The following is a 12,645-nucleotide window of genomic DNA, read 5'->3' on the forward strand; positions in this document are numbered from 1 at the left end:
ATATATGCCAACGATAGGCTGAAAATCTAGTCAAAGACTCTATTCCTTTTACAGTAGTGCCAAAGAAGATGGAATATCTGGGAATTTACCTTAAAAATTACGTGAAACAGCACATTGTACCCCATGATTGCATTAATGTACACAATTATGCTATAAGAAATTTAAAAAAAAAAAAAAGGATGTGAAAGACCTCTATAAAGAAAATTATGAGATCCAGGCCCGAGGCCTCTCAGAGTGTTGCCTCCGGTGAGGGGCGGTGGGCCAGTCCACGTGCAGGCGGACGCGGCCAGAGGTAGGGGCCAGGAAGCTGAGTCCCTGGGGCTGCCTTCCAGCCACCCTCCTAGCGGAGCAATGGCTTACAAACTCCTGCGCACTGTCATCCTTGGGCCACCCTGCTCCAGCAAGGGCACTGTGTGCCAGAGGATCGCCCAGAACTTTGGCCTCCAGCATCTCTCCAGCGGCCACATCTTGTGGAAGAACATCAAGTCCAAGACTGAACTTGGTGACTTGGCAAAGCAGCACATAGAGAAAGGTCTTTTGGTTCCAGATCACATGATCACACGTCGGATGATGTCGGAGCTGGAGCAGAGGCACGGCTAACACTGGCTACTGTACGGTTTTCCTAAGACATTAGGACAAGCTGAAGCCCTGGACAAAATCTGTGACCTGGATCTCGTGGTCATTCTCAACATTCCATTTGAGACACTTAAAGATCGTCTCAGCCGACGCTGGATTCACCCTCCCATTGGAAGGGTGTATAACCTGGACTTCAAACCCCTGCACGTGCAGGGGGTTGATGACCTCACTGGTGAGCCGTTAGTCCTGCAAGAGGATGATAAACCGGAAGCGGTGGCTGCCCGACTAAGGCAGTACAAGGACTTGGCCAAGCTGGTCATCAAGCTGTACCAGAGCCGAGGAGTGTTCCACCAATTTTCTGGGACGGAGACTAACAAAATTTGGCCCTATGTTTAGACTCTTTTCTCCAACAAGATCACACCTATTCAGTCCAAAGAAGCGTATTGACCCTGCCCAGCAGAAGAATCAGGGAGCTGTGGTCGTCCATTCAATTGTGTGTTTAGTACTGGTGCTGTGTCCAGATTAGAAGCTAGCCAAAATAGCTTGCAGCCTCCTTTTTAGTTTAAATGATGAACTGATTTGAAAACTAATGAATAGAAAGAATTTGTGAAGAAGCTCCCCTGTCTTTCAAAGGAATGGCCATCTCCCTAAGTGTGAGGTGTGTTTGTGCCTGGCTCAAGTCCCTTACATGCATGTGCTGGGTGGATTTCCAATGGTCTATAACTTGCTTTCTCACTGACTAGGGTGGTCATTTTGTCACTGCAGAACTCCTCTTACTCGTGATAGTGGCTGGTGTCTCTGGATTTCCCCTGTCCCTCTAAAAATGGTTGAACCATAGGACCAGTAAGCCTCAGAATGACCAGGGCCCTGTCCAGGATTTCTCTGGAGTATGCTGGGAAGATGAAGTTGAAGTCAGTCCCTCTTGCAGCTATCTCCTGGTCCTGAGTGGCTGTGACTATGGCTCCCTGGCCTGGCAGGAGTGGCTGCCACCCCACATCCATGCTTTACGTATAATCTCCTTTTCAGAAATCCTGGCATGAGATGATTTGGCTGCAGTGTTTTCAAGATTATGTATTTTTACATCTGTTTTCTCTCTTCCTGGGCTATTAAATGGTACAGATAATTGCAGTTATCCCTTGAATGACCTTCTGAGAGCCGAGAGTGAAGGGTTGCATGGAATCTCTTCATGACCTGGGGAGTGAGCTGGGCAGGGTGTCTGACTCTCAGAGATGGACACTGCTTTTTTCTTTTATTATAAAAAATGTCAAACCCCTAAAAGTCTTTTAGGAAACCACTTAAAGTCTTTTGGGAACCCTCAGAAAAAGGGAATTATGTATGTACACAAATGTTGGAAGAGTGTATCTTATGTGTAGAAGTAGTCAGGCCATCTGGGATGACTAGACTGACTGAGGAGTTAGGATTATTATTCAAGACAACAACATGTTCTGTGAAAATGCTGCTATCAATGCTGACAATCTGTTTCTCCTGTGTGTGACCCAAGTGTATCAAACATTGTCATGGGGAACGGAGCCTGTGCGGTTGGGTACAATGTTGCACCAACTGTGCCAGACTGGATGTGCTGGCTTTACGATTACAGGGAACAAAATCTTCATTTTTTTTTTCTGTTCCGAAGATGTATTCTATGGGGTGGCCACAGAGAATAGATACTAGTATTTTTTCATTTATTATAATGGATAGCAAGAAGCCATGTGTTACAAGATTTGTCTGGTTTCCAGACGTGGTGGCCACCTTGGATAATTCCTGCTGTCCTCTAGGAAGGACAATGAAGTTTATTCCTGCTGCCTTAAAAATACACGTCCCTTCTTAATGCATCCTGACTGTGCCCCAGCAGGCCACCTTACTGCTCCTGGAAGTGACTTCTGTCTAACCCTTCACACTGGGGAGGAAAAGAAGAGCACTTCCTGGTTGAGACTTTACTGCCTACAGGTGTCCTGGCAAACCCCACGTCCCTTCACTGCCATGTGTGTTACATGTGCCATGTGTGGTGCCAACACACACCTTCCCTGCTCTTGCCAGGTCTCCTCCCTGGAACCTTCATGGGAAAGTTCTCTGGGTACCTTAGGGAAATTTAGACCAGTCTCCTGCTCGTTCTCTCAGTGACAGCAAAGTAAGACTATTTACCTTCCAGGTTGATGCAGTGAAACGGCCCAGTGCAGGGCTGTGCAGAGTCAGCATGTTATATCGGCTCTGAGCACTTTAGAATTTGGGGTTGCAATTGAACTGTAGCTGGTATAGACAGGTAGGTATTGGATGTATAGGTAAAGCTCAGGCTTCCCTGAGAACCAGGTTACAGAGAAAAACAAATCTGATATGAGGAAAATGGGCATTTCTGCAAAATAGAAAAAGTGGAAAGTTAAAGTTATTCTGTGGGTAACTCAAAAGAGGAAAGTATGTGCTTTATTGGAAGCAGAAACATCTTCAAGCTTTTAGCAGACCTTCCAGTGTGATGACTGCCTTTGGGATGTGGGGAGGGAATGGGAATAGGCTGATCCCTGATTCCATCCTCTCTCCTCCCTCCCTCGATCCCTTCCTCTTCTTTTCCAGCTAAACAGAAAGTTGTAGCCAACACTGAGTCACTTGGTGAGATGTGACAAGGTTCGATTCTGGTACAACTGGCCAGCAGGGGAGGATCCTTTGCTAGGTGAGACCAATAATTAGAGAAACATCTTTTCCATGGACTTTGAAAGATGATGCTTGTTTTTCATGGTCAGTGGAATTAAAACAATCTTTTTGGTTTTTGTAAACCTTCTAGTTTTCCCTTACGTAATTTTATAAGAGTGATCTTGAAAATTTGACAGAATTACAGGGACTTTTTTTCTTGGTTTCAAAAAAAGAAAGAGAATTATGAAACTCTGAGGCTAGAAATAGCTAAAGATGTTAACAAATGGAAAAACATATCATGCTCATGGCTGGGAAGAATCAACATTATTAAAATGTCCATACGACCCAAAGCAATGTATGAATTTAATTCAATCCCTATTAAAGTACCACTGTCATAGTTTAAAGAACTTGAAAAAATTATACTTTGATTTATTTGGAATTTAAAAAAAAACCTGAAAGAGCCAATACTCAGAAATAAAAACCAAGCAGGAGGTATTACATTATCAGACTTCAGGGTATACTATAAATATATAGTGATCAAAATAGCTTGGTATTGGCACAAAAATAGAGAAGTAGATTTATGGAACAGAGTAGAGAACCAACAGAATAGAGAATCCAGCCACTTATCATCATGTGATCTTTGATAAGCCTATCAAAAATACTCATTGGGGAAAAGATTCCCTATTTAACAAATGATGTTGAGTGAACTGGCTGGTGTAGAAACTGGACCCTCAACTTTCACCATTAACAAAAATTGATTCTCACTGGATAAAAAATTTAAACTTAAGACATGAAACTATAAAAATACTAGAAGAGAGTGCAGGGAAAATGCTTTAAGAAATCTGCCTGGGAGAATATTTTATGAGGAGAAGCCCCCGGTCATTTGAAGCAACACCAAAAATATATTACTGGGATCTGATGAAACTAAGAAGCTTCTGCACAGCCAAGAGGGCAGTAAGTAAAGCAAACAGACAATCTTCAGAATGGGAAAAGATGTTTGCAGGTTATGCTTCTGACAAAAGTCTGGTAAGTAGAATCTATAAAGAACTCAAACTAATCAGTAAGAAAAGAACAAATAACCCCCTTTCTACATGGGCAGGAGAATTGAACTGAAACTTCTCTGATAATAGGTACATTGCCTAGAAACATATGAAAAAATGCTCACTGTCTTTAATCATCAGAGAAATGCAAATCAAAATGACTTTGAGATATCATCTAAATCTAGTAAGATTAGCCCACATGACAAAAATCTCAAAACCATAGACTGGTGTGTATGCGGAGAGAGGGGAAGACTTCTACACTGCTGATGAAAGTTAACACAGCCTTTTTACAAAGATGTTTGGCTAATACTCAAGGAACTAAAAGTAAATGTACCACTCAATTCTGCAATTTCTCTACTAGGTATATACTCATATGACTAAAAATCATTTTTACAACAAAGACATTTGCACCACAATGTTTATTACAGCCTAATTCATAATTGCCAAGACATGGAAACAGCCCATCAATGTATGAATGGATTAACAAATCATGGTATATGTATACCGTGGAATACTATGCAGCTATAAAAAGATGGAGACATCACATCATTTATGGTTACCTGGATGGAGCTGGAACACATTCTTATTAGTAACATATCTTAAGAATGGAGTAAAAGCATCCAATGTACTCAATACTACTATGAAATAATTGTATAATCATCTACACATTCATATGAATTGTAAAACATAACTATAGTCCAGAAAGGAGGGAAGATGAGGGGGAGGGGATGGCGGAGGCCAGGAGGAGGGTATTTGGTGAAACCTCACCTAATGTGCATAAAGCAATGGTAGATTTTAAAACTATTAAGAAAAGAATATAATTGTCTTTACCACAACAAATAAGTGAGATGATGGCTGTGTTAAGCAGTTCAATGTAAACATTTCACTTTTTATATCAAATCAGTACACTGTATCCCATAAATGCATCAATGTACACAGTTATGATTTAATAAAGAAAAAATTACATTTAACATATTTTCTTCTATTTACCTGGCATCTGTACTGTATTTGGTAAAGTATGTATTAAAGTCTTTTGCCCATTGTCTAACTGGACTCTACATTTTCTTACTGTTGAGTTTAAAGAGTTTCTTTGCTACACAAATGTTTTAACACTGTGATTAAGTAAATGAGGTGAAAGATATGTTAATTAGTAGGATGTAAGTACTCCAATTTGTACAAATAATAAACATATTGAATCCCACAAAGGCATAAATGTACTCATGACCTATGTATATATGACTTAATAAAAAAAAGGAGTTTCTTTGTTTAGGGAACAAATCCTGTGTTGATACGTGGTTTGCACACATTTTCTTCTGGTTTATCAATTGCAGTTTCCTTCTCCTATTAGTGACTTTTATATAGTAAAATGTTTTAATTTTGTTTAAGTCTAATACATGGATGTATTCTTTCATGGATAAAAAGTCAGGACTAGTAACTTTCATAATGGAGGGGAGGGGCATATTATAGGGTTAGGGAGAGAGTATGTTCCATGATAAAAGACAGATGAGAGCATAGGTTAGAGGGAAATTTTTAGAGTTCTCACCTTTGTTATTCCAAAAGTGCCTTGACATAGTGGATTTCTGTTTCTTCATGGCAGAAACCTGAGGCAGCCTCTCAAACTACAGGCACCAGCCAATAATGAGATCAAATCAGGAAAGTATATGGTATTTGGGTTGATTCTAGAGTAATTATTTGAAGCCTCTGTAGTGAATGGGGGCTGGCCTTTTGTTAGCAATATTAAATAGAATACAAGGAATGGACTAGAAATATGATGTAGAATGTCATAATAAATCACGTAGTAAGACTAGATATTTGCTCATGAAACTTTCAGATAGTGCACTTACATATACACAAATACACAGAAAACTCTCATCAATATCACATATATAGAATATTTTTATTATGAAAAATAGCAAAATAATAAAAATGGCTCAGCTCCTGTAGCTCAGCAGCTAGGGTGCCAGCCACATATACCACGGCTAGCAGGTTCAAATCCAGTCTGGACCTGCCAAACAACAATGACAACTACAACCAAAAAATAGCCAGGTGTGGTGGATGCCTATAGTCCCAGCTACTTGGGAGGCTGAGACAACAGAATCGCTTGAGCTCAGGAGTTTGGAGTTGCTGTGAGCTGTGATGCCATAGCACTCTACAGGGCAATATAGTGAAACTGTCTCAAAAAAAAAAAAGACAAAAAAAGTCATTACACTGAATAACTGCAATGTTAGATAACTTCAGAAGTGAAAGACTCACAAAATTTTCATTATCAAATTCATCCATGTAGTAAGTGCATCTTTAAGAATAGAAAGCCTTCAAGAGGTTAAACTTTAGAAATAAACTGAAAGAATACATCAGCATGTTTTTTCCTTTTCTTATCCAACAATTCACTCCCTGTCCTAGAGATCCTACCTCTTATGCCAGCTTTCCCATTGTGCCTGGAACCCTTATCCATTCATTCTATGTAAGTATTAGACATAAATCTTAGAGAATACAGGCAGGTAATATAACTCAGAAAGCCTTTAATCAGGAAGCCAGAATCCCAAATACAGATCACCATGAGAAAAATCTCAGAGGATCTTATGGCCAGAACATAGGGGAAAAAAACAGATTTGACTCTTTGACATCTTGGAGAGGATACAAGCTGCTGTGGCTAGACATGGTCCAGGTAAAACATAGAGTCAGGAAAATAGGGTTAGGCTACTATACAAGAGGAAGAAGAGTTCCACACCTCCTCTCCTCATTATAAAAAGATTCTGCAGACTTGCCTTTTTTGTGAACACCTTGCACTCTCCACGGGCCTTAGGGAGCTCCATCCACCATCACTGCTTCTGCAGCTGTCTCAGGCACAGGGACTAGTCAAAGTACCAACAGAGTCAAGGGGAGAACAATCCAAGCAATTCACAGACTCAGCCTAATAAGGAGAGGACTTGTGCAGAGAAATGCCTGTTTTTGTGCTTCTCTAAGAAGGTGACTTTTGGTGTATCCTTTCCATTACTCTCTTTTCTTCTTTTCTTTCTTAGTTTCATTTCTTTATCTTCTCATTAGCTTTTAAAAGTTGTGCATTGCAATAGATGTCTTACACAGCTTCAGAACCAAAGTTTATGAATGACTTGTCTAGATACTTACCACCTTGTATAAAGTTTACCATTACATGTTTGCTATTCTGTAAAAAACATTGGAAAAACTGTATCATGTTGCAATTTGCAACAGTGTAATGTGGAATACCAGCACATGTTTCTTTGGAAATTTGAAGTAACTCATTAGTAAAACTGAATAAATGTACATACACAAAGTAAAAAATGGTCACTTCTTGGCTTTCTTAATAAATTTTGCTATTATTTTGCAAAGTAAAAGATACTTGCTTGGATTTGCATAGCTTATAATGAATAAAGGGGAAATCAAATCTTAATAAGTTAGAGTCCATGCTCAATGGCTCACTGATTCCTAAACACTGAGCATCTGTTCTAAGGAAAATACTTTGCTATTGCTTAGAATATTCAGATTTGGGGGCCTAAGAGTAATTAGAAGTTAGGTGAATCAGATGGAAAATTAAAAAGAAAGAGTGTGGAGGCAAGAGTCCACATGAGAACAGTCATCTATAAATGATTCTCAGCATGGCTATTTTAGTGTTTAGTAAGTGCATGTTCTTTGGTGAGAATGAAGTTTAAATTTAGGTATTCAGTGGACAAATCAAAGCTTTTTGGGTATTCGTGTCACTCCTTATACAGTATTTCATTGATCAGACACTGAAGTCTGTAAGACAAAATGGATCTTAACATTTACTTTTAAATGTCATGGGTAAAACAGAAAGGAACTTTTGACTGGTTAAAGAAAGGTAGGTATTTTAGGCCCTTGTCTTTGTGCATGTGGTCACAGTTTGCAAAGTAATTATTCTGTATAATCAATTGTAAATTCATGCTACCTTTCCTAAAGAAAAATAGAAAAAAATAAAAATGGAAGATGACTCTGAAGGAGGAACCAAAACCCCAGAGACTGTAGCTGATACCTAGGACAATTATTCAAAAGCATTAAAATCAAAACAGGGAACTCACATTTGCTCAATAGATTTTCACAACTTCTGTGGACCAGAAATTGTTTTATGCCTACCATTTTTCCATTTTATGAACAGGAATTATTGCAGCTGTTGTCCTATGCCTGTCCTACATTATTTCTTGGGTATCTTGGAGGAGATTATTTGTCCTTATTATCTCACAGGTACAAAGATAGATAGTGATCCCCATTTAGTGTTCTGTCCAAGGAGTTCTTCTGCACATGAATCTGATTTAGTTGATGAGATTTGGTTTTTTATCCGCTATTGTAGTAGGTTGACAGTTTGGGGGATCCCGGGAAAGGGTGAATGTATTTTGCTAGAGAAAGATGTGGATGACTGTGTTTAGAGAACAGATTGTGGTGGACAGAATCTATATGAAAGCTACAACCTAATTACAGCCTAAGAATATGGGAAGGGGGAGGGAAGGGGAGGGTGGTAGATGGGTGGAGGGAGGGTGATTGGTGGGATCACCTCTATGGTTTATCTCACAAGGGTACAAGTGAATCTTTCTAAAAGTAGAATATAAATGTCTTAACACAATAACTAAGAAAATGACGTAAAGGCTATGTTAACCAATTTGATGAAAATATTTCAAATTGTATATGAAAACACCACACTGTACCCCATGATTGCATTAATGTACACAGCTATAATTTATTAAAAAAATGTACTCACCATAATCACAGTTTCCACAAGAGGGTCTTTGGGCTGAACTGAGTAATCTGTAGGACACATGCACTTGGGCAAAGGAAGGAAAGAGACATAGTTCCTAATTTCCTCACTTTCATAAAGAACACTCATCTTGGTGGGAAATTAAATAGGACTCTCTTCCCATAACCTCTGGACATCCTGATATGGCACTGCATCTAAGTAGGTAATGTTCGCTTGGTTCCATTCAGTGTATCTGTTACCAGTGCAACATTTTCTGGTGACTGTTCTGTGGAACAGAGAGAGAGGGTCAGGTTGTAGTTCCTGGCATTGCAGAGCTCCACAAATGAGCATGGGGAACCAATGTAGCCAGAGAAGAATGAACACCTCATTGGCCCACACAACATTCTTTCAAGCCAGTGCCAAGACCCAGGTCCCACATTCTGAAAATGAGGGCCCCCAAATTTACTGAGGCCTGCTATACAGAAACATGTGGCAAAGGAGTAGCCCCTTATTCTTTATCTTCCCTACTTATATCATTGCTGGTCCTTCTGGTACTGACTTGCTAGATGATCTCGCCATCAGTCTTTCTCTTCCACATTTATTGCTCCCCTCATTGACCAATGACAATTTTGAATATGAACCATTTACAAACAGGTTTCCAATCCCCCTGGAAGTAATTTTTGTGTTAAGTGTAAAGGAGGATTTCAGTCACATTTTGTTTTTAATGTGGATATCATACAGTTCCATTGTCATTTTTTAGTTTAAAAAAAAATGCCTGTTCTTTTCTCCAGTCCTCAAGAGACCAAGTATAATAGACACTTGTTTTAAGAAATTATATTTCTTTCCTTATTATACTTGCTTTTCCTGCATCTTTACCACAAGCTTATTTACTATAGTTATTTTTATTAATCCTAAACATCAGACCATCACAGCATATCTTTTTATATTTTAGAATTAGCTTGCCAAGTTTCATATTTATAGACACATACACACAGAAATTCACAAACAACCCTTTTGTTTTTTATTTATGGGGGAATAAATACTTTCATCTATGGAATAAATTTGGGGAAAATTAACATATTTACAATATTGAATCTGTTATATAGAAACATAGAATAATTATATCTTTGGTAATTTCTCTCAATAATTGCTATATGATTTAGTTATAAAATTCTTATATTTTATGTTATATTTATTTTTAGGCATAAAGTATTTATCATAATTTACAATGTTTATTTACATTGCAACAGAAAAGAGGGCATTTTATATGTTGATCTTACATCTAAAATCCTTAAAAATGACTATTTCTTTAGTAGTTTTTCTTTAGTAGATTTTTCTTATATATATTCCATTCAAATTTAATGATAATAGCATTATTTCTTAGACTCTGATTCATATATCTTTCACTAGTTCTGTTTTCCATTACTTTCCTATGCACTACCTTCATTAAAATGAAGAATAGAAATGGTGATAGCAGGCATCTTTGCTGTTTTATAATATTAAAGATTAAGTTTACATTTTTTTTCTTTTGTGACAGAGTCTCACTTTGTTGCCCTTGGTAGAGTGCTCACAGCAACATCAAACTCTTGGGCTTAAGTGCTCCTCTTGCCTCAGCCTACCAAGTAGCTGCAACTACAGGTACCTTCCACAATGCCCAGCTCTTTTTAGAGAACAGGGTCGTGCTCTTGCTTGGGCTGGTGTGGAATTTCTGAGATCCGACAATTCACCTGCTTCAGCTACCCAGAATGCTAAGATTATAGATGTGAGCCACTGCACCCAGCCTAAACTATAAGTTTTCAATCTTTCCACATGTCATAGACATTTTACAACAGAGTGTTTTTTGTTTTTGTAGCTACTTTTGATATAATTTGAGAATACCTTTTCATAATAAAGGAATAATGATGATTTTTATGAGCCACGATTTTATATCAATTTGAGTATGATTTCTTTATTTAATCTGTATATGTGCTATGCTAATCCTGGACCTATTTGTGCTCCAATCAGTTCTTGACCCTTTCTCTGCTCTGTTATCTACTCTACAGGGTCTGCCATTCACTTTCTAGCTCTCCAATATATGGGCAAATACTTATTCTAGCCAACAGAACATACCATGAAGAAATCAGACCTCAGGATGAGAGCACCTAAAGTTTTTATCCTTCCTCTGCACATTTAGTATCCTCTGCTTCAGTTGCTGCAGTTTCTCTAGACTCCAGCCACCATGATATTAGAACAGTATGGTTCCAATCCTGTTAACTCAAACTTCTAGGCACCAGTAACACTACCTTATCTATATTTCTCTCCAGGCTAGATGTTGGAGTGACTCCCGGAAATTGTTAAGTACTGGTTTTCGTTATTCTCTCTTATTTAGTTCCTGCATCACTTGTTTAACCAATTTTTCCTGCATTAAATTCCCTCTGAGTTATGTACATTGACTCACTGGATCATTCCTGATTGTGAAGGTTGGCAAATTATACTGACTAATTTTTTTTAATGTGATATCCTCCTTGCATTAATAAAGAAAACTTAAATTTGTCACCAGCAGTTAGATATATTCATGTCCCTTTCATTAGTTACAACCAAAACAAAATAAAGCAAAATAATCCTGGACCCTGAAACTTCCTTAAGAAAAAAAAAAAAACTATCTTTATCCTATGCTTCACTGCTTGATTAAGATATTTACTATAATTGTCCTCACATCAAAGTTGAATACATAGGATTCATGCTTCTCCATTCCTGTGATGCTTCACTAATAATATGTTCCACCTCCATCCAAGTTAACAGAAATGCTGCAAAATCTCCATTTTTTAATGGCTGAATGGTATTCCATGGTATACATATACCACAGCTTGCCAATCCATTCCTGAAGTGAGGGGCATTTAGGCTGTTTTCACATTTTAGTGATTGTAAATTGAGCTGCAATAAACAGTCTAGTACAAGTGTCTTTATAATAAACTTTTTTTTTTTCCTTCTAGATAGATGCCCAGTAATGGAATTGCAGGATCAAACCAGAGGTCTAGGTTGAGTTCCTGGAGGTTTCTGCAGTTTTGAAATTATGTGATACGGGCCTTTCTCGCTGGGATTCGATGATATTTCAGGGTGGTTTTAATTTGCATTTCTCTAATAATTAGGGATGATGAGCATTTTTTCATGTGTTTGCTAGCCATTCATCTGTTTTCTTTAGAGAAGTTTCTGTTCATCTCTCTTCCACATTGATGTATGGGATTGTTAGTTTTTTCTTGTGGATTAATTTAAGTTCTGTATAGGTCCTAGTTATTAAGCTTTTGTCTGATTCAAAATATGCAAATATCGTTTTCCATTGAGTAGGTTGTCTATTTGCTTTGGTTGTTGTCTCCTTGGCTGTACAGAAACTTTTTAGTTTAATTAAATCCCATCTGTTTTTATTTCTATTGTTGCTATTGCTGTGGCAATCTTCTTCATAAAGTCTTTCCCCAGGCTGATATCTTCCAGTGTTTTTAGTACTCTTTCTTTGAGGATTTTAATTGTTTTATGCCTTAAATTTAAGTTCTTTATCCATCTTGAATCAATTTTTGTGAGTGGAGAAAGGTGTGGGTCCAGTTTCAGTCTTTTACACGTGGATATCCAGTTCTCCCAACACCATTTATTGAATAGGGAATCTTCCTCCCAGTGGACGTTCTTGTTTGGTTTATCCAAGATTAGGATGTTCTTGTTAGGTTTATTGAAGAT

At 38.1% G+C, this 12,645-nt stretch overlaps 1 pseudogene; it reads left to right on the forward strand.

Moving 5' to 3' along the window:
• Positions 1–351: 351 nt before the first annotated feature.
• On the forward strand, positions 352–1,023 carry LOC100966554 (annotated as a pseudogene).
• Positions 1,024–12,645: the final 11,622 nt, after the last annotated feature.

This window comes from Otolemur garnettii, unplaced genomic scaffold (genome assembly GCF_000181295.1).
Source record: "Otolemur garnettii isolate 467f Iridium unplaced genomic scaffold, OtoGar3 scaffold00289, whole genome shotgun sequence".
Taxonomy (NCBI): domain Eukaryota; kingdom Metazoa; phylum Chordata; class Mammalia; order Primates; family Galagidae; genus Otolemur; species Otolemur garnettii.